General features: G+C 42.3%; 1 protein-coding gene across 6 annotated transcripts in view; it reads left to right on the forward strand.

The window, feature by feature from the left end:
* Rapgef2 (Rap guanine nucleotide exchange factor 2) overlaps positions 1-22,382 on the forward strand; it is a 225,185-nt gene that overhangs the window by 147,435 nt on the left and 55,368 nt on the right. Inside the window, exon 1 of one of the 6 annotated variants that reach the window (XM_023705756.1) lies at positions 79-322. The exons of 4 other annotated variants lie outside the window; for them this stretch is intronic. The gene's annotated coding sequence lies outside the window, so the exon portion shown is untranslated. Of the gene's footprint in view, positions 1-78; positions 323-432; positions 507-22,382 lie in introns of those variants that run through there. One more of the 6 variants, XM_023705757.1, reaches the window with a different exon arrangement.

Here is a 22,382-nt window from a genome sequence, read left to right on the forward strand (position 1 = left end):
ACGCCGAGCCCAGGTTCGGGGGCGCACCCTCGCCGCGCGATCGCGCAGCCGGGCGTGACAGCGCCCTCCCTGCGGCTCTGCGGCCTCCAGCACCGCCCGGCGGGGCTCCCGCACCCGCAGGCCACGCATTAGGGCCGGGCCCGCCTGCGGGGTCGCTATGGAAGAGCCCTGGATAAAGGGGCTCAAGGGCCCGGGCTCCGAGAACTTAAGCGGCGGGCCGTGGATTTAAAATAGCACGCTTAGGTTCCTGAGTGTGAGGTGATGTCAGCCTGATGCAACAGATCTTACCCGTGGATCCTGGGTTACTGCAGGGGCGGGCGAGGTAGTGCCCCCTGGCCTGGCCCGGCCCTGGGCAGACCTGCTCTGTGCTGGTTGCCGCTCCTCAGAGCAGACCCTTGGTGGACCAGCTTCCTGTTTCAATCCCCTAGCAGGAAAGGTGGCCAGGGAATCCCCAGTTTAATTTCATTAGCAGGTCTGCAGTTGAACTCCAGTCAGAAATTTTTCAGGTAAGAGTATTAGTGGACCAGTACTTGAACCTTAGAAACAAAATTTAAGCCACAGGCTCTTCATTCACATCTTCCATAAATCTTTTCTGAAAAAATGGGAAGATGGTATTTAATTACTGATAATATAAATTTAATCAACAAAGAAAGTTATTAAAATTGTTCCCTGATAGAGGAAGAAGTGCCTAGTAGATTCGTGAACATAAGATAATTGGGACAGAGTTCACCTACTAGCACACGCAGCACCTGGCATCGTACTCCTGTAAACCCAGCTGTGTCCACATGCTTGCTGGATCTCTCCCCAGCGTGGAAGGTAATGCTAGGAGAAGGAAGGTGGGATCAGCAATTCATAATGTACTCCGAACTGGTATTTTCTGTGAACCTTTTCAGATATCAGCCCAAGAATTCCCCCCAGGGCCTTGCGGCTGGGCAGCAGCTGTGGTACCCAAGTCCACTTGCTGACTGGGCCAATGGGGTCTGCACTTGGCTATTAGTAATGGGTCCTTGAAATCTTAATTACAGTTGAGTAGCTGAGTAAGAGAAATGGCTCTGGCTCTCACCTAACCAGTTGTTGAGCAAAAATGAGTGACAGTTCCCTACCTCAACCTGTATGGCCTTCTGAGAAAAATCTACAGATTTCCGAAATGAGCCAAATGACTAAATTCACAGTGACTTTGGTTTTGATTCTTCAAAAAAAATTGTGGATATTAAAAAATGGACTTTCTTCTTTAAGTACAGAAAGGAGTGGTACTAAAAAACATGTTGGGGGGCTCTTTTTGGTGCCTTTCGCACATGTAGTATGCATTCATTACATTTTGTTTGCATCAATCAGGTCTGTGGGCTTTTTTTTTTTTAAATCTGCATATCTCAACTGCTGGCCCATCATAGGTGTAACTACAGTAAATACAGTTGAGTTTCTTTTAATTGAATTTTAGATTAAGTGAAGTCCTATGTGGCCCAAGGTTAACTTTCTAAGCTAGTGAACTGTATATGCTTTCTTGCACCTCTTCTTGTTCCTTTCTGTAGGGTCAGTCGATAACGATAATCATATGAATCACCAGAGATAAACCCAACTCTGGGTTGTACTTTCAGTTGTACAGTGCTTTTCAGTTAACCCCAGAACAGTCTGTGACTTCGCAAATATGAAAATATTAAGGTCTTCGAGAAATATTTACATTTCAGAAATATTTTATAAAATTGAAGTTTTGAAAACGTGTGACTTTTTTAGTTATGCAGACTGTAAACTGATGTGATATATAAATTTTTATAACTTCTTAAGTTGAGGAAAATATTGAGATAGTATTAAAAGTCTCTTTACTCATCTTATCAAAAAAAAATCTTTTTAAACCATAGATCCTTCCCTTCCCTTTTTTGCTACTACTGGTGCCCTTGAAAATTCTACAATTTGGGATGTCATTGAAACTTTGTAAATTTTAAAAATAGCTCATGGTAAAATAACTGAGTTTGATACTGTCAAACTGATAGTTTGTTTTCCAGCTTTGCATTCTTATAGAAATTGCTGATTATGTAATGCACTGTACCACTAAGTCTGACTTTGTCATGGTCAGGTGGTAAGACTGACCACAGATGGAAGTGGCTTACTAAATGCAGGAAATAAATTGTAGTGGTTATGATTTAGTGTGTGTTGTACAGTAGGGCCTGTGTTACACATTCCCTGACTTCATTCCTTATACACCCCTCTCAGGATATAGTATGGCCTTTTTAGAGAAGGGAAAAATGGGGATTAAAAATTTATTTTTCCAGAGACAGCTTACTGTTGAATGGCAGAGCTATGATTTGGACCCACAGTTGTTGATCACTCTTTATGTGGGCAGATTTAGTCTAATTCGCTGTAGAATCTTGGTAGCTGGCATTAAGTAGTGGAATTTAATGCTGTCTGCCACCACTGGCTGTGTCTGAGAAAGTGGAACCTTTGGGTACAGAGGACCATCTGTAGCTCCTTGATGCAGTCTCATTAGCCTTGACCTCCCAGGGTAGCAGGTCATCCCGCCTCTTCCTCCTGAGTGCCAAGGACTACGGGTATGTGCTGTGCCTCTTTGGCCGTCAGCTCCTCTTGTCTGTGTAACCCTGCTGTAGGCACTCAGCCTCCTGCTTGTCTCCTGAGTTTCTGCACTGGTGAGCTCTCACCCATGCCCACTGCCCACAGGTCTGAGTGTAAGGACGGTGAGTAAGCGTGGCGCTGTTGCGTTTCATACATTCCTAAGCCCGGGGCTGAAGCAGCACGTGGTTACATGTTGTCCAGAGGCCTGGTAGTCACTTCAGACTACCCTGTCCACTCCGTATTCTTGACTTGTAAACGTATCTTTCTCCTTATCTGTGCTGTTAGGCCTAGGGAGAGCTGGCCTCATGACACACTGGTGGGCACGTGTTCTCTTCCCATTTCTCTTGCTGTGCTCTTCGCTAGACTTAGACTTGCTTCTTGTCTCCTGGTTAACCCAGCCAGCTTTCAGTAGTGACTCAGGACCTCATATGTCATGTTTAATTTTCATTCTTCTGTTTGTTGCTCAGAGAGGAGTTTGGTCATTGCAGGTAGATGAGAGAACCTTTCTGGCCTGAGCTTTCCCCTTCGACATACCATGTGGTAAAGCCATGATTGAAGTTTAAAGGTTTTTCTTCTGTGTGAAGAGTCAGGAGTAGAGTGGTCTTTTCAAAGCTGGAAAAATGACAGGTGAGGGCTCAGGTGGCAGAGAAGGAGAAGGCAGGGCACAGATCGTCAGAGGGCATGAACAGTGCTCTGTGGAGTGTGTTGGAGAAGGGGCAAGGCCCAGGCATCGGGTGTCAGGAGTCCACCATGCTGAGAGTGGAAGGGGAAGACCCCACAAAGGTGTCCGTTCTCTTTTGCCATCTCTGGCCAGTACTTGTTAACTGGAACAGATGGAAGAAAACTTAGTCTCTCAACTTTTGTTTTGCGGCACCAGGGATTGAACTCAGAACCTCGCACTTTCCAGGCAGGCAATTATTCTACTGAGCCATCTCCCCAGCCCTTAGTTTCTCAACTTTTTTTTTTTTTTCTTGTATTTTAGGGAGGGATCTACAGGGTGTTCAAGGTCTCACTACTAGATTGGACTCATAGTGATCCACCTGCTTAGAGCCTCCCAGGAGCTGGGATTACAGGGGCGTACCACCACACCCAGTCTCAATTGGCTTCTCAGCGGGGTGCGGCCAGCGTGGCAGGCCTGGTGATGGAACCCCCGGCCCCTGAACTTGCTTGCAGGCACTTTAATTTGCTGAGCTATTTGGCCGGCCCTAGTTTCTCAACTTTAAAAAAAGTACTTTTACACTACCATGAGAATTTGACCTCGTTTGTCAGCACTGGGTAAAGTGTCTCTTTAATGCAGTTTGATTGATGCTTTTTCTTTAGCCATGGGCAAAATCAGCACCAGTAGTAATTGGGGGTGTTAAGCTATGCCCTCTTTGAGTGAAGAGCCCCCTTTTACCTGATCTTTGTTATGCCAGATGTTTCCTCAGAGAAATGAACTTACCTCTTGGGAGGGCTTCCACTGTGCTTGCTTGCCAGAGAGGCTGAGCTGAGTGATGTCCATTGTTTTATTCAAGGACAAGGTCATCTTTCCTTGGCTTTGGGCCAAGAAACACTGGCCACAGATAATCTTTCAATCAAAATTTGCCAAGACGTTACACAGACTGCTTACATGTGTAACACTGAAAAGTTCCACTTCATCCTAGGACATACTGTGTGAGATCGTAGCTTTTAGCTGAAAGTATGTTTAGATTCATACTTTTAAAATATTGCTTTAAAGTGATCTGTTTAAAAGCTGGTCACCTAAAAATAAAATCAATTAAGATCAATGAAAAAGAAAATGATCAAAAGTTGTCCTTAGAAGCTCTTTTTTCTTGCTTTAACCATTTAACTGCCACAAGATCACTAACCCTAGTTTCTTTGTCATTGCATCATATTTTACATGCTTGAAGTACTGGTATTAAATTTGTACCAAAATAAATGCTCTAAGTTTGGTCTTGCAGGTATAATTAGCTCTTGAATATAACCTGACATTTCTTTGGCTCGTGCCTGTGGTGGGAGGTCTGACCACAGTCTCAGCTGTTCCATCCAGTGGTCTGTTAAGATTTTTTCCAGGGAGGAGGCTGTAGCTAGCTCAGTGACAGAGTGTACCATCAGACCCCCAGCACAAAATAGTAACAACAGCAAAGCTTGTTATTGTTAGTTCTGTAGTAAACTTTAAAAACTTCTGAAAGCTTTTCTTACCCAGTGTAACATTATTGATGGATTTTTTTGTTATGCTTTGCTTATGAGCTTCTAATACATAAAAATAAAATGAGTGGTTATGCACACACTGATACCATATAACTGTGAGTGTACATACGTATAAAAATAGACCCTATGTAATTTAAATGCAGATTTGTAAATATGTCCTCAGGGTCTCTGCTGATTTCTTCTAAGATCTTCGGTCTGTCACCTGCTTTTTTTTTTTTTTTTTCCATAATTTTATTGAGAAACAGCAATGAGACAGTTTAAACCAAATTGGTAGGACTGTTTCAATAATTAACACATTGCATACATTCTTCCTAGTGGTTAATTGATGTACAAGATGCGGACATGATATCCTATTTACAAACGCTATTAGAACAAACCACTGTATTCTTTAAGAGAAGGTAACTGTATATCCTAACCATTTTGAATACACAGATACAAAATGGACATTGATCTGTATCCCCTTTTTTGTTTAGTTCCGTTATTTGAATATTATAGGTGTGTTAACTCAAGAAAATATATTAAAAGATTCCAGTAGTGCATAGTAGCATTGGGTCTTCCGCTTCACTGGCAATGTGTGACCTGCTTCTTTTTCTTCATCATTAAGAAGGTGTTTTTGGTTGCGATGGTGGCACATGCTTGTAATCCCAGCAGCCTAGGAGCCAGAGGCAGGAAGATCATGAGTTTAAGCCCAGCCTGGGCAATTCAGCAACTTTGCAAGACTCTGCCTGAAAATTACAAAAGAGGCTGCAGCTGGAGCTCATTGCAGTGATCCTTGGCTCAATCCCAGGCCCAGCTCTTGGCCCTCTGTAGCCACACACAAGCAGTCTTTGCGTTTGGAGAGTGACACTTGGTTTCCATCCATTGCATCTCTTATGCTAAAATGCAGTGCTTTAAGGATTGTGTTAGTGTTAAACAGAATGGGCAGTGTAATGGTTTGTGTCTAGTTGTTCCCCAAAGCTTCATACAGTCATGGGCCAGCTTCTGGAGTTTGTGGTTGATTCATGTCTAATGCTGGGATTATGGGAGTGAGTGCTACACCCGCCCAGGAGCCTGATAGCCTGCATACGGTGTAAGAAAGGGAAAGAAGCTTGCTATCTGATGTTCCTACCACTTTGCTCGTGATGCTTTTGCTGTTTTCCATTGCCCCATGCCATGCTACTCTGACTTGGAACCAGTTGATTATTGGCTGAAATCTCCACAAACTGCGAGCTAAATAATTAGCCTTTTCTCCCTTAATTATGGGCATCAGGTATTTTGTCTCAGCAGTGAGAGAAGTGATACAACTCACTTCCTTGCTGAAACATGAGCCCATGTGTCACAGCCTACCTTCCCTTTGCCTGTCCTTGCAGGTCTGGAGCCTTGGTCCCTCTCTGGACATTGCCATTGTGGTCATGGGCACAGGCCCAGGGCTGTACCTTTCGATGTGCTGTTTCTTATTTTCACCATGGAACACATTGGGAAAGCAACAACTCTGTATCAATAAGGATTAGAACATGTCTTTTTGAACAACAACTTTACTAAAATTGATAGCAATGATAATAAATGCAAAGTTCATTTTTTCTGTAGGAAAAGAAATACCAGTACTTTTAATGCTGTTTAGCCTTTTCTCAAGAGTAAAGCTACTTAAACTCTTTAAAAAGAGGAGAATGGAGAGTAATTTATATTTCTTAGTTCAGATCTCTTCCTTGCTAGCTGAATAAGATTTGAAAAATTAAGCCTTTGTGATATTACTAAATGTGTGCCTAATCAGAAAAAAATAGTTTTTGATGTTAAATGTATGAAGACACATGTTTTCAGGTAGGTGTGGTGGCACAGTCCTATAATCCCCACATTTAGGGAGGCTGAGGCAGGAGAATCACAAGTGTGAATATTCCTAGGACAGTTTTGGAAGACCTTGTCTCAAAAGGTAGTAGGGAAGGAATTTGGTCAGTGGTAGAACCATCCCAGGGTTTGAGCTCCTGTTCTTTTAAGAGAGAGAGGGTCGGAGAGATGTTCTATATGGGATTTTGTAACAGGGGTTTGAAAAACATGAGCCGTATGTGAAGATGAAAAAATACAAAATTTTTTTTTACTGTCTTAACAGAAATTCCGTTTTTAAAAAATTAAATGTTCTACTTATTTGCTTTGTGAGAAGAGAATACTGAAACTTTTTTGTTGAACACTGAACATGTTTTTAGGGGTTTTCTTCAGAGTTCTACAAAAGAAGTTAATGCGGTTTGAAAACTGTGCTTGCAGTTGGAGCAGTGCACACTTGGATGCTGGGTGAAAGGCGTAGAGACAGCAGGTGTGTGGCAGTGTACACCAGCGAGCTCAAGGGCAGCAGGAGCCGCGGACAGGCAGGGAAATTGGCCCTGAGGTGCCCTTGAATAGAGAAGAGCAGCATGTGAGCACGGCGTAGAGAAGCTAGAGGGCGAGCAGGGTGCAGACTGTGCAGGCCGTGAGCGTGCCAGCGCCCTGAGCGGGAAGTGTGTAAGGACGCAGGTCAGAGTGTGCGAGCAGGCAGCTCCAGGAAGGCGTGGCTGGCAAGAGCACTCCGGCGGCAGAGTCCTTTGCATGCCACTTAGGAAGCTTTGGTGTCGCCCTTTGGGTGCATGTGATCATTAGAAGGTCAGTGGCAGTTGTGTGGAGTGTCAGCAGGCTGTGTGCTGTGTGATCAGGGAACTGCAGTGCTCAGAGTGGTCACTGGCATGGAGGTTTAGAGTGACAGTCAGATCACCTCTACTGATGAGGGTGCATCCCCTAAATCATTTCTCGATTTCTAGTTGTAGTAGATGGCCAGATGGAAAGATCAGGGATTTATTGGCAGTAATTGACCTTAATTTATTTTTATTTTTATTTTTGTATTTAGTATGGAATCTACAGGGTCTCACTACATAGATTGGACTCAATGGTGATCCTGCTGTTTTTCAGCCTCCCAAGTGCTGGGATTATAGGTGTGTGCTACCACGCCCAGTCAGCCAGCATGATAGGCCAGCTTAAATTTTTTACTCTTTTAACGAAGATAGCAATCTTCATCTAAAAAGATGTGCTTTATTGAGTACCCCTACTTTAAATGACCCAGTGATGCTTTTTTTCATTGCTTAATGGTCAGATGCTGTTTTCAAAGATAATGAAGTGAAACAAAATCTTAGAATCAATTAATAAGGCATATGATATGCATAATTTTTGAATTTAGTAGGATGGCATTTGTGTGTTACAAGAGTAGCAGTTTGCAGTGGGTTATGGAATTAAAAATCCTGTTAGCAACATGAGCTTCCTTAGTACAAACTCAGTGGTCAGGAAAAACATCGTCAGAATTTACTTGATGGTTGCTTGGCTAGGAGTAAGACTTGACTCATGTCAACATGAACATAGGGGCCGGGGAGATGGCTCAGTGGCATAAGCGCTTCCCTGGCAAGTGCAAGGGCCTGAGTTCAATCCCCAGTTCCGCACCACCCCCCAAAATACATAGTAGATCAGAGAGCTCTTGAGATATGTTTCATAGGTTCTAGGCAAAGTTCTAACTCTTACTATTTGTCGTTTTATTTGATCTTCACAACAAGGAAAATGTGCTGTCCCCCCATTATGCATGAGGACATCAAGGTAGAAAGAAGTGAGTTTTCTAAGGTTACACAGCTAATACATAGCAAAGCCTGCAGCATTTCTTTCTTGTATACGCACACGCACTGGACATCTATTATATATACCTGTGTTGGGAAGCTGTAGGAGATACTGTGAACTTAGTTCTTAGTACAGAATTGCAAGAAAGGATGATGCTCGTGTGTCAGTGTGTCCTTTGAATTATTTCTTTCAGGTTTGAGAACAAGTTATTCTTCTGCATTCGGTTGATTGTCTTTGCTGTTGGTTTTGAAGGAATTTCTTATGTATGATGTAACTTTTGCCATCTCCACTGCAGGATATGGAATAATTTTACCTTGATTTTGATGGAAATAAAAGCAATACATTTTCTTTTTTGAGGTGGGTCAGGATTGTAAGAGTGCAAATTTTCTGAAGAATTTTTTGAATTCTTCATATGCAGGTTTTTTTTCTTGCTAATTTAGCTTTTTAGGAGATGGTCAGCTGGCTAGGCTGAGGTTTCTCATCTGTGTGGTTTACATTGTCTTACTTTTAGACTTGAATTTAGAAAAGAGTTGTGCTTTGGCTTACTGTTTGGGTGATACAATTGCTTGCGTAATTTGGTTAGATAAGTTAGATAAGTAATTTATGGGGAGCTAATTTTAGTAAGCAACCAGATGAAGGAGTTTTCTGAGGCAGACTTAGCCACATTATCCAAGCCATTTAAAATATACATAAATAATAATTGGAATAACTCATCATCTGTCTATGTGACACATTTTCTCTGGACTTGGGAATGTAGTTTTTACTTTCAAAAAACTTTGAATGTATTTTTGCCTGGCCACAGCAGAGTGGACTGGAGGCTGGGAATGGGCCATCGTCTTTGTACGGAGAGCAGCTCTTCCGTGGTGGGGGGTGCTAGCTAGGCCTGCTCTCTGAAGAGTGTGAGCAGGGGTGGGAGAGGGTCGCAGGCAGACCCGACCTCTTGCTGGCTGGGAGCAGTCCTTTTTTCTGTTGCTCTTTAAGTGTCATCTAAAACTGCCACGAAAAAAGATGTTGCTTTCAGTTGGTTTTATAATAAAGGTAATGAGTGTCTCTGAAGTGTCACTTGGTGCCTGATGCCTTAGTACAGGTGGCTTGTCGCTTACGGGTGTGCCTGTAGGGGCGTCCACAGCAGAATCGTGAGAGGTTTTTTTGAGCTATAGACCTTTGTACGTAGTAATAGGAAGGAACCCTTCCAGGTTGGTTGGTCGTGTGGGAAAACAATAAAATACTTGATATATTAAGATCTTGCTTGAAATAGTTGTTCTGTGCAATAGTTAAGTGAGTAATTTGTCTTTTGGAGGTTTCTGTTTTCTCAATTCAAAATGGAGATCATGATTATGAAACCAGTCTATCTCACAACGTTAAAGTTATTAAAGTTACAGTCATGTTTTAGGGAATTATATATCTATATATATCTATATATAGATATATATATAGATATATATATATATATATATATATATAGATATGAGTAAAGTGGGATTCTTCCTATATGATGGATGCAAACTTGAGATTTAAATAAAGAAAATATGCACGGGGTTCCTTTTTGCAAACTGTAAGGCCCTCTCAAATACCAGTCATTCCTATTAAATTATAATGTGGCTGAGCTGTCTCCCCTATACCCGGGTGACACTATGCAGACTGCCAGAATGTTCTGAAGTGTTCTGGTCTGGGAGGTGCTGCTGATGGTGTGCACTTCAGAAATGGCTTCTGGGAGCTATACATGTGGCTCAGGGTCTGACCTACAGTGACTGCCGTGAATGTGATTCCTGCTTTACCACTGAGAAATTTTCCCTTTTCTTGACTTTTAATATTGATCCTGATTCAGAGATTTATTTTTCTTTATCTTATTTTAAGTTCCTAGGACACAATTCTCTGTTGGACATCTTAGGTCAATTAGGATTTGCCATAAGATCCTTAATTACTTTTTACAAAATTGGAACTATATTGCAAAGTAGCTCATAAAAGATCACAGTTGGTATGAAAAAATCCTGCTAATTTTTTCTCTAAGCACTTCAACATTTTTCTCCACTTATTAAGTGATTTTTCTGCAAGTAGAGCTGCTTAGTAAGACCTGTCTTTGTAGGCATTTCGTGTGTGTTTGGAAGGAGGTATTTTTAGATGGTTTAGCTGAACAGCAATCTGACGTCTTTAGAGGAGACATCAGTTCATTATGGGGATACAAATTCTATGCTTTCAGCTCTTGTATACCGAGTCTTAATTTAAATCTGTTCTCCTTGCCTTTTCTGACGAAAGAGAATATATCATGGTATGTATTCTATTTCTTCTTAATTTAAGACTGGGCTTTCTTATTAACCTTTGTGTAGAGAAATGATCAAGGTAGAAATGTCTTTATTTGGTTTCAGTGCAGGTTACGTACGGAACATGGAATTTGGGGTCGTATTTATATATGCCGTCTTGTGTTACGCTGTCATGTGCTGTTGTGATGCAGTTCGAGGAATTTAAAATAGTCACTGCAGGGCTCATAACTGTTGTTTTCTTTAAAGAAGAAACATGTAAATGACAGGATCTAGTGTATACTTCTTAACCATACATACTGCTTTATTGATCAAAACATAAAAGCCCCTTTGCTGTGTGAAAGCTAGTTTAATGCTGAACATGTAAAGGAGGCCTGGTCTATTTCTTTTCTTTTTGTTCTAAACATGGGTTTATCTGAAGTTAAAATACCGTCCTCTCTACTCATGCCTTTCAAATATTGGGAGAAGCAGCTCTTGTTGCTTCTACAAATTAGTATCAATTTGTGACACTTGCTCGCAGAAATGGGGAGCAGAGGTTCATAATAAACACAATTCAGTTTTTGCTAATTTTACTGCACTTAATTTATGGAATCTATTTCTAAGTTTTAAACATATTTATTAGTTTTCAAATATGTGTGCGTTACCCACTTTCCAAAATGCAAAAGTTATCTTCACTACATGTCAGAGTGTCTAAGCTTGAGTGAAAACTTTTGTTACTCATTCAGTTGTGTTGTTTGCATGGGGTGGAACATCCACTTCTGAACAATGTTTATCTTGAGTTTAGTCATTTGATTATGTGTAAATTTATTGGAATCTTAATGGTGCTTTAATTATATGGAGGAATTTCTCATATTTTGTATAATGTAAATACAAAACAATATCATAGAAAAACAAGTTGCTTTACACCAGAGACATATCTTGAATAGATAATAGTGGGTATCTATTGGATTCTTGTTTCAAGGAAAAAATAAAATTGAGTTTAATGTGCAAGAGATAGCTATATGTGGTAGGAGTAGACAGGGCATTTTGTAGTGTGAAAAGCAGAAAAGATGTCCTAAAGCTGTGACATATTTTTAAAAAGCCCTTTCTTGTTCTTAAAAATTAGTGGTGTTATGTAACCATTTAAGAATTTAGTTGAAGCCTGATATTAAGTGACTCAGATTTCTAGCTTCTTAATGATGTTCTTTACAGTGAAATTCAGGCGGTTGCCAGATTCTTGAGCCGTGAGTTCATTCTCCATCCCCTCCCCAAATGTGCATGCAGGGAAAACAGAATCTGTGCCAGCAGAGGTGTTAGCACTAAAACTCTCTCATGTGCTAAGTGTGACATGTTTGATTTCAGGCTGCTTCATAGTGAAATCATCTGAATTTCAATTTAAGAAAAGTGACCGAATGCAGACTACAGTTTCTTCAGCAAGAAGTAAAATGCAAGCTCCAAATCTGCCTTTCTTGGCTTCTTCTCTAGCTTCTTGTCACTCCCCCACCAGCATAGTAATTGTTCCCTCACAGCCGCCTCTCCCAAATCTGACAGTGGCACTCACTGACCACCCTGCCAGCTGAAAGCGCTCTCTGTGGGCCAGGGCCTTTCGCCTGGGTCAACATCTCAGAGCTGTCCCAAGGGACAGTGTCTCTAGCCCCTGGACACGTATGGAGGATGCCGCACACTTACGTGTTACACATGCACTCGTGTGTGTGTGTGGAGATGTGCGGTCGGCCTCCCACTTGGGGATATTTAGGTGTTCATTTCTGGACACACTCCAGTCCCCTCTCCCTGAATGCAAGCATTTGGTCTCCCTCCTATCCACTTCAGAATATTGCATAGATCTGAACCACTGGGAGCTGTGTGAAAGCTAGAGATGTGAAATTCTTAGCAGCTGTGTGATTTCCACCTTTCTGCTCCTCTTACTGCCTAAGTCATCTGTTCATCTTATAATTGGATGATTGCTTTCCTTGATGTTTTTTGTGTTCCCTAGAGATTATTTTTCACCTCTGACCTTATTTTTCCCTAATTTCCCGTAGTTGGTAGAAAATATTAGAATGAGCTTTAGCTTGGTCATGTATGATGACATGCATATATCCCTAGTTTATGTGAAGGTAGTTTGTCAGATCATAACTGTCAAGTGAAGAGGATACATTAAATCTTTATTTCTGACTTACTTGGTGTGTTTCAGTATTGGTGGGTTGGTTACTATTTATTTCTTTTTCTTTTTTCTTTTGAACTGGGAGTCGAACTCAGGACCAGGCAGGCGTTGTGCTGCTGACCTATACCCTGACCCCTGTTTAATTTTTCTTGATTACAATCTTTAAGTGATTTCTCTGAATTGAGATGTAAAAGGAAATATTTCATATTCAGATGATTATTAATCCTGCTGAGAAAATCTAAAGCATGATAGCATTTATTTACAAAGGGTAATTTAAGTGGAGAAGATCTAGTCAAATTCTTATTTTACCTCAGCTTTCATTAAGTTTCTGTATTTAGAATAGAGAGGAGGCACTGGGCATTTCTTAGTTTCTTTTAGAAATTAGGGAAATGCCTAGATTTCTCCCTCCCTCTCCCCCCGGTACTGGGGATTGAACTCAGGACTCTGAGCTTGCCAGGCAAGCACTTATTCTACTGAGCTATCTCCCTGGCCCTGCTCCCTATATTTTTTTAAAGCGAACTTGAAAGCATAAATTAATATCTTACATTCCTGTGGGCTATTTTTTTTTTTTTTTTGCCAATGTATATCATTTTTAAATAATGACTTCAGGAGGGAGACCAGTTTGAGACCTTCTATCTCTTGTACCTGCTGATTTCCAGAGTTACTATCTTGTCACAGTATAAATCAGAGTATCTACTTCCTCAGCACTCAAGTTGCAGTCATCATTACTTCTATATGTTTATATGACTTAACCTGTAAGTTCTTACAAGCAGGTGAAAAGCTTTACAGAGTTTTGGCCCCAAACATTAGGCATCCATTGGTTGATCATAATGGAATTCAAGACTGTGTGTAACTCCGCTGCCTACAGCATTACCATCTGAAGAAGTAACCCAAACTGTCATGAGGGAATCATGGGTGATGACCACTCTGGCTTCTTTGGGCTGAAAGGGATTGTAGTTGTTGAACAGTGGTTAGACATATTCTCCAGAGGTTCCATCTGAAGGCCCTCAACAGATATCAGGCATTTTCATCTTGGGTAGGTGTATAGCTTTGAGTATCCATCTAATGATCTCAGTGGAAGACCTCAAAATGGTGCAGGGGATGAAACTCCCAACTTGAGAGACACCTGGGATAAGTTCTCTAAAATTGAAGAATGAATTTTAAGAATAGCAGAGATTAAGAGCAGAATATATTTATTGAGAAAGAAAGCTTCTGTCCGAGAGAGAAGGGCACCCCACTGGCAGCCACATACCTCCCTAGAGATAGATATTAGTGATTGATGTTGTAAATAGGTATTAACCACTTTGGAAAAGCTAGAGTCACTAACCCAACCCCTGCAGGCAGACCCCATTCTGTATTCGTATCCCCTTGCTACGTGACTCACTTCCCCATTTCCTCTGGTTTTAATCAATTTTACCTGGGCATTTATGCTTGTAATCTTAACTGGTAGACTGTAGTTTCTTCCTACCTTATGACCACTTTAAAAGTTCTCATGTTTCCCACCTTAGATCCACATTACCTCATGGTTTTGCTCTATAAAACCATAGCAAAGATAAGGTCCTTGGCAACCCATTTGGGTCCCCTTCTGTCCTTCCCTCAGACACAAGTTTTCTTTCCCTCAGTAGACATATTCAGCTCTTAAATAAAACACTGTGTGTACAGTTACCTGGTAGCTGTTTGATGTGGGTGCATGTGGCCAAAGTAGAACCCCTGGAGTGTTTGTCCAGCTGCCAATAAACAAACCCATCCGACCCAGCCACCTGCCCCCAGACGCCAGCAGATCTGTGGTCCCACTTCTTTTCATCTCCCCATTGTACACTGCCCTCTGTCCAGATATTGAAGTCCCACACCATGAATTCTTTTTGACTCCTCTTGTTGCCCAAACCTCCATAGCCTCACTGTGGTGAATTATCTAGTGGTCAGCTTGTAGCGCCCGCCTGAACTGAGCTGGTGCACTGCGGCATGCTAACGGCTCTGCTGAGGACCACTGCCAGCAGCACGAAAGCACTGGAGGAGGAGAAGACAGTGCTGTCGATCCTCCTGGAGAAGCGTGTCCCGCTGACTTTCCTCATATGAACCTGCTGCTCTCATCATTAGAGGAGCTCAGGTCCTCGCTGTCGCTGAGCATGGCTGTGGTTCTTTTTGGAGTTCAGTCCCTACCTCGAGCATCACTTCCTGGCTCCAGGGGGACATCGTCATGGGCCCTGGGTCTTCAGCCTGACTCTGCAGGACATTGCTGTGGGATCTGGGCCCTCAGCCAGGATTCTTTGGGTCTCTAATGCATTGACAGCTCTCCCACACTCTTCTGCAGATCTTGGCAGTCACAGGTTTCCTGGCAGGCCAGCCCATAACGGCCGCTCTGCATTTCTATGACAGCCTCTTTTTTTAATTCCTTGCCACATGAAGTTTTTCTGCTTGTTTATTACCCCTCTTTCCATAGGAATGTCAGCTTTATAAGAGCAGGAACCTTACCTGGAGTGTCTAAGGTGTGTTTAACATAGAATAACTCCTGCATAAATATTAAGGGGTCACATGAGTGATGGGTGAATAAAAAGTATCAGCAGTAAGCGCATTGTTAGCAGCTGATTGTTTTACCTGAAGAGGCTTTTTCCTTCTTTGTGGCTGAACCCAGATGAAACTGAAGAGAATGTAAAGGTCAAAGATAGTAAGTGGCCAGCATATATTACTACTGGATGTTCACATTAGCAGGCCTACTGACAGATTGGGATAAATATTGTTATCAGGATTGTGTTAAATGTCATATGGTGCTTTATATTTAACACTTACATAAAATATGGAAGTATTGTTTACCTAAGCAGCAAAAGGTTTCTGGAGTAAGCTGCTTAGGAATTTTAGGTGCTAAGTTTTAGAAATGCAAACATCCTGTGTTATAGCACAGGCCTGTAATCCCAGCGCTCTGGAGGCGGAGGCAGGACTATTGGAGTGTTCAAAGCCAGAATGAGCTGCATAGGGAGACCCTGTGGTCAAACAAAAAGAAAATGCAGACTTTCTATTTAGGAAAAACATTAGTATGGATTGTATTGAAAATCAAGCTGTCTTTAAAGGTGTTCAGTATAATCCAGTGTCAAGACTAGGTGAAGTTACTTGTTTGTCTCCTAAAGTGTAGGCCCTAGACCTTACTGAGTTAGGGCCTGAAAGTCATTTGCCTCTCTAAGAGCAATTGTCACTTGAATGTGTAGTATCTTAGAATTGAGGTTAAAATACATGTTCAGGGGCCAGGGAATAAGGCTCAGTGGAATGAGTGCTTCCCTGGCAAGCACGAGGGCCTGAGTTCAGTCCCCGGTTCCGCCAAAAAAAGAAAAAAAAATACATGTTCATTTTTGTTTACACAACATAATAAAACAATGATAAATTCTAAGTTACTTTTCCCTCTTATTGTTTTCTTTGTTAAGAAATAGTATTTTAAAAGTTACTAGTATAATTTACATTGCGTAAAGTTGGGATACTATTCAAATTAACTTTGCTCTGTTACATGAAAGTAAACCCTGGCCTCTAGCTTTAGCATCATCATAGTCAGTTCACCTTTAAACAGTCCCACTGCAGTGTTCGAGATGTGGATGGGTTATGCTGTGTGAACCCTTAAATCTTGTAGGTCTGTCATCATGCTTTATCACAGAAGCCTTCATTTGCCTTGTGCTGTATCTTACTAGAAAGCCGTAATATTTGTCCTCCATTTGTTCTCCTGTCTGTGTGTGTGAGGGCATCGTGCACTGGTGAGTAGACTGAGGTGCAGAGAATTACAGTGATCTTGTCAAGTCAGAACCAGGTAGGCACTACCCAGATACGCTATGTCAGGCCTCTCTTGGTCCCTGTGTCTGCTGTAGCCTATTCTGACCGCACGATCTTCTGAAACAGAACTGGATCTCAGTAGCCACCTGTTAAGAACCCCAGGGACCTCCTGTGTTTTTGAAAAGCCTGCATTAGTGGCCCCTGTAACACTCAGCCACTCTCACCATTGGCCCACACTCTGAGGGATCTCAGTGGTCTCTCCTGCTGTCTTCACTCTCTCCCTGCCTTTCAGCTGGAGCCTGTTTCTGGGACATTCTTAAGTTTGTACCACAGCTTTGCTCTAGTCAGAGAGGGTGAACCAGTGGCGTGTGCACTGAAGTGGGCTATTTGTTATCATTGGAAGCTCTAAAAGGTTCGCTGTCACTGCTCTAGATGTTTCTTCCATCCACAGAACTTTCCCTGCAGATCTGTTGGCTGGCCCCTTTGTAGGTGTTCACTCTGCACCTTGACCACCTTTTCTCAGAGCAGCTCCTAGAATGACCAGTCTCCATCTCAGCGGGCATGGCTGTCCAGTGCCAACCAGGCCTTTGGTCGGTCGGGTCTTTGTAGTGCTCCTTAGGCTACGAGATCATTCTGAGCACTCCATCCTCTTTCTTCCTTGCCACCCTCACACCTCCTCTGAGGGCCCATGCTCCCAGAGAGTTTGATGGACCAGCTCTTTAGAGGATGTCACAGTACATGTTGAGTGATTGGTTAGGTAAGTGGAACTTGCAGTCTGAGTAGAGTTCAAACTCCCGTATCTACCAGACTCCCCTGTTGCAATCTGAAGAGCAGGAAGTTACGCATTTGAGAGTTCAGCAGTTTTGTCCTTAACTGTTCTGGCCTAGTTTCCAGGAAATCTGAACGAAGCATATTGCCTAACTGCAGTTACTTTATTTATTAAGTGAAATGAAAGTAATTTCCCAACTTCTGTCTGCTGCTGTTTGGCTTTATTTGGGGGACCTGACCTGTACGTTGAGGAAGGTGTAGTGGGTGAGTGAGCAGTGGGAGCTGCTCACTGAGGCCGCCTGCTCTGTCGCTATTGGCCTCAATGTCCCCTGTCCTTGTAGGTTAACAGTTGTGTGTTTTTTATTCTGGGCTGTCTGTGTCTGAAGCTAGGAAACAGCGATGAGCAAGGTTGATGTGTCCCCAGACTCATCCAGAGAGGGCCTTGGACTGTACAGTCAGCAACCACTCAGCGGGAGTGCAGGCTTTGTGACTACAGGGTTCTGCCTGTATAGGGCTCAGCAGTGTGCAGACAACAGTGGGTTCCAGATGTGACCCCACTGTGGAGCACTTTACACACAGTGAGCTTGGTTGGTTTTGTGAATCCTGAGGCCATTCAACTCCCAAGTTGTAGCATTTAAACTGTTTGATGGGGGGGGGGGACAGTGTGACACTGCAGATTAGTATAAAATTATCTGGAGATATCTTGGTGAATGTTTTTTCTATCCCTGATTTAAGCCTAGGGTAAACAATTAATATACATAAACACGCACTTAGCAGAAATGGTTTAGAGAAAGTAGTTGAGTTTGCAGAGTAATGGAGCAGTTGGTGTTAATTTAGGAAGAGTATACTTGTTCAGTTATGTAAATCTTTGTAGATGATAAGATCATGAAAAGTACAGGAGTGTTGATGGGTGAGGTGTCAGGAAGGAGTCTCTTGAGGAGGTAACCTGTGCCTGCCTGTGTCAGTAATTCTGACTATCTTTGGAGGCCTGTCCAAAGTTTACCAGCTGGGGCCTGGGAGGGTAACCGAGAAGAATGGAAATGCTATTGGTCTTTCTGCAGTTGGTGGTGTGTATTCCTGCTGGCCCTGGGTGATGAGTAGTGATCCATAAAAGCTCAGTCAGTTCTGTTACAGTGCCCTGTGGACAGTGCCAAGGCTGCAGTGTTATCTGGCGTGTCAAGGTTGACATATCAAGCCCTTCAAAACAATTGTGGAACTAAATGGCATTATTAAAAGTCCTTGAAAACAAATGTTAAAGTGGGTATCATCGTGGAAGTAAAAGAAAAGCTGACACACCAGACACAGAAAATGAACACTTAGCATTTTGGTGGCAACTTAAGAGGGGTAACATAAAGCAGTTCTTAGCTTAAAGGATGTTGTCTGGCTGGATTGAAGTACTCCTCTCTGCAGAAGGGGCACCTGTAGTGGAGTTGGAACGCAACCTAGGAATGGTAGAGACTGGATCCGAGAGGGGCGCGTGTGTGTGTGTATAGATAAAAAGAGGGATGCAGTGCAGTATGTCAACACATAAAGTTTTCTTTCTCCAGTGTGCCCGTCAGTGCTAACTGCAGGTAGATGCAGCTTTACAGCCCAGCCACTCCCACCCATGCCATATCTGGAGAGAGGCTTTGGTGCTGGGGGGAGGTGACCAGACCTGTGGGCGCTCTGTGACTGAGCTATATTCCCAGCTTCTTTTTCAATTTTGAGATGGGGTGGAGTGGGGGTGGGGTGTTTCATGGAGGGCAGGCCCTGTAGATCAACAGGAGGGCTTCTGCTGCCACATGAGAGCCTTGTGCTTAATTTTGAGACAGCGTCTCCATAAAGTGACTGAACTTCCTGCTCCTCCTCCCTCAACATTCCACACTGCTGGGATTACAGGCGAGCACCTAGCTATCAGTGGCCCTTTGACATGAATTGTCATAAATATCTTCCATTTATGTGATATGGAAATCATTGTTAAAATTTTCCTTTTCTTATCATATGTTATGTTCACATTAAAACTTCCAGAACATGTGATAAGCAAACAAGTATTTGTTCATGATCCCATCCTGCAAAAATAACCATTGTTGATATTTTCTTTACATTCTTTCAGTGTTTATTTTGTATTTTTATGTGTTTAGTGTCTGTAAAATTCATGTTGAGATGAGGAAAATATTTTGTGGAACACTCATCTTCACTGATAGTAAAGTGCTTTTAAATTCTTTAAAAATTTTTAAATGAGACAGTATTTGTAGATATTTATGGTAGACAAGATGATACCTTGATACTCAAGTACACTGTATAGTAGTTCAATCAGGATAATTCTTGTTTCCATGTTTCTGACACATCAGACATTTATGAGTTTTTGCTGTTGGGAACCTTCAGTCTGTCTTTTTATGTGAAACAATAGTGTGAGTTGTCAAAGACTGTAGTCACTCTTCTTTGCTGTGAACTCTGCCTGTTTTGGTGCCGGAAGCCTCCAATCTGTCCTCTTGCTGTTTTGAGATGTGGGATTTGTCACAGTAAAGACCAAAAAACCTGCAGCAGTACTAGCAGCCAGGGCCAACCTCTTAAGATGTGACACTGGGGGAAAATGTTTCTTATACCTCGCATATTTCTCATAAGAACCAGTTCAAATTATCTGGTCATGTGTGGTGAAATATATACACATACAAATGCCTAAGTATACACATGTGTACATAGCATACATGTTCACAGTAGTCACCCTTCTGTGCTGCACCTTGGTGCCTCTGCTCCACCTCATCCCTTTCCTAGCCTCTGCGGGCCACTGTTCTACTCTCTGCTTTCTTCAGTCTACAGTTTTAGCTTCTGTGCAGTGACCAAATGTTTTAAACTTGTGCTGCATACATTGTGGGTGCTCAGGCTCTGCCAGTGGCTCCCATCTCGCTCAGAATGAACCCAGACTTTGGCTTCCACATGTGATCTCAGCATACGTTACCTTTACCCTCATCTCCCATTGGTCTCTGCAGAGTTTTACTCATCAAGCGGCTCCAACTTGCTGGGCTGCTGCCCTGCCTGTGCTCTTGCCTTTGTGTGCTGGCAGCTGAAGCATCTGTCCTCCTGTGCCGCGTCTCAGGCCTCCTTTCTAGTTAGACTTCATACTCAGATGCTGCCGCCTGTGCTGGAAGACTTCCCGGCCACCCTGCCCCTGCCTTGCCTTCCTCTTCCTCAGGTCACCTACTGTGGTGGCACGTGTTCTTGATAGGCTTCTCTAGCTTCCTGCCTGCACCTCACACAGGTGCTAGGGTATAAAGTGTTGGATTGAACAGTTTTAAGTACGTCTGCTTTTCCCTAGTGAAAGCAAGTTTCCTTGATTCCTGTTTCTTCAAAGAGTATAAAACACATTTTAAACATATTCTCAGATAGCCTATTCAAAGATTCTAGTGAATAATCAGAATCAATTGACAAAACTTAACTTTCTGTTTTACCTATTAAGTGATGCTTTTTAAGGACAAATAATGATCTGCAAACTTTATAGTTGTCATATAATATTTATATCTTGAAATTTGAGTAGATATTAGTGCTGTGCAACTCATAAGACCCCAAACAACTCAACATATTTTATTACTATCTTTGGTTCATAAGGTACTATGATAGTTTTGTTTTTTATTGGACATAGCACAAAAGTTTCCATAAACTAGTTGCTGTACGTTCCTTTAGCTTATTGATGTGCTAGATCTAGCTCAACTTTAATAGAGAAAGAAATACAAAGTATACTTTATAATACATGTTATATATAAGGATATGAAAAATCTGTTGTGTAACAATATATGTTAAGCTGGACATGGTGGTGCATGACTATAATTTCTGCACCCAGGAGGCTGAGCAGGAGGATTGCCATGAGTTGAGGCCAGCCTTCACTACAGAGTGTCAGAGCAGCAACAAAACCAGTATGTGTTGTGTACACATGTATATACTTCTGTTTTATGGATTTGTGTGTGTATCTATTTCATGACACATGACCAGATAATTAGAACTGGTTTTTATGAGAAATAAGTGAAGTATACAAAACATTTTTTTCCCCAGTGTCACATCTTACGAGGTTGGCTCTGGCTACTAGTATGCTGTACTTTTTTCTGGTCTTTGCTAAAGGCAGGTACTTTTCCCTCCCTGATAGTATTCTTGCTTATCCTGTAACCGTTGTCTCCCTACAGCAGTCAGGTGGACTTTCCCAAGGCTTGGGATGGTGCTTGCCTCCTGGTTTTCAGGGGAGTTTGCTCCAGTGTTTGCTTTGTCCAGGTTTCATACAGTGCTGTGGGTGCTGCATCTGCTGGTATGCGCTGGCACTTAGAGCCCACATATTCTGCCATAAAGAAATTAGGGGCTTCAAATTTCATGTTGGAAAAGTTCCCACGAGTTGTTCAGAGAATTCATCATGATTTTTGTGAGTGAAGATAACACATGGTTAATACTCGAGTTTATTCTCTTTTGCATACAATTTGATGTTCTTGATTGATACACAGTTCTCCTTTTAATTTTTTTTTGGCTGGCTCAGCTCACCATGAGGGTAGGGCTGGTGCAGTATGTGGTGCCAGGGATCGAACTTCAGTCCCCTGCACTTGCCAAAGCTTGCCTAAGCAGGTGCTTTAGACCGCTGACCTGTCTTGCTGGCCTCCCAGTTCCCCTTTTAAAAAGTAGTAACTGAGAATTATAGGCCTTCTTCATTTGGTGGCTGTCGGCTTTAACCTTCAACACAAAACATATTGTCTTCAGCATTGGCTCTTTAGTGGAAGGTGAGACATTATAGAGGGTCCCATGGGAAGCTGTCATAAGTGAGGTGTGGAGGTGGCAGTGATAAACTTTTTCTACGTAAGTTTGGGATTTATATGAGAAACTACAATAATGAATTCATACAAATATCCATTTGACCATTTGGTTAATATTCATGAGAAAGGGCTGGCAAGGTAAGCTCAGTGGACTAAGTGCCTGCTTAGGCAAGCGCAGAGACTGGAGTTTGATCCCTGGCACCACATGCCATGCCAGTGCTGAGCAGACCACCAAGTCCGGGCGTGGTGGTGCATACCTGTAATCCCAGGGCTAGGGAGGCTAAAAACAGGAGGATCGTTATGAGTCTGAGCTGAGACCCTGTACCAAATACTATATATATATAT

The sequence above is a fragment of the Octodon degus genome, unplaced genomic scaffold (genome assembly GCF_000260255.1).
Source record: "Octodon degus isolate 3935 unplaced genomic scaffold, OctDeg1.0 scaffold00228, whole genome shotgun sequence".
Lineage (NCBI taxonomy): Eukaryota > Metazoa > Chordata > Mammalia > Rodentia > Octodontidae > Octodon > Octodon degus.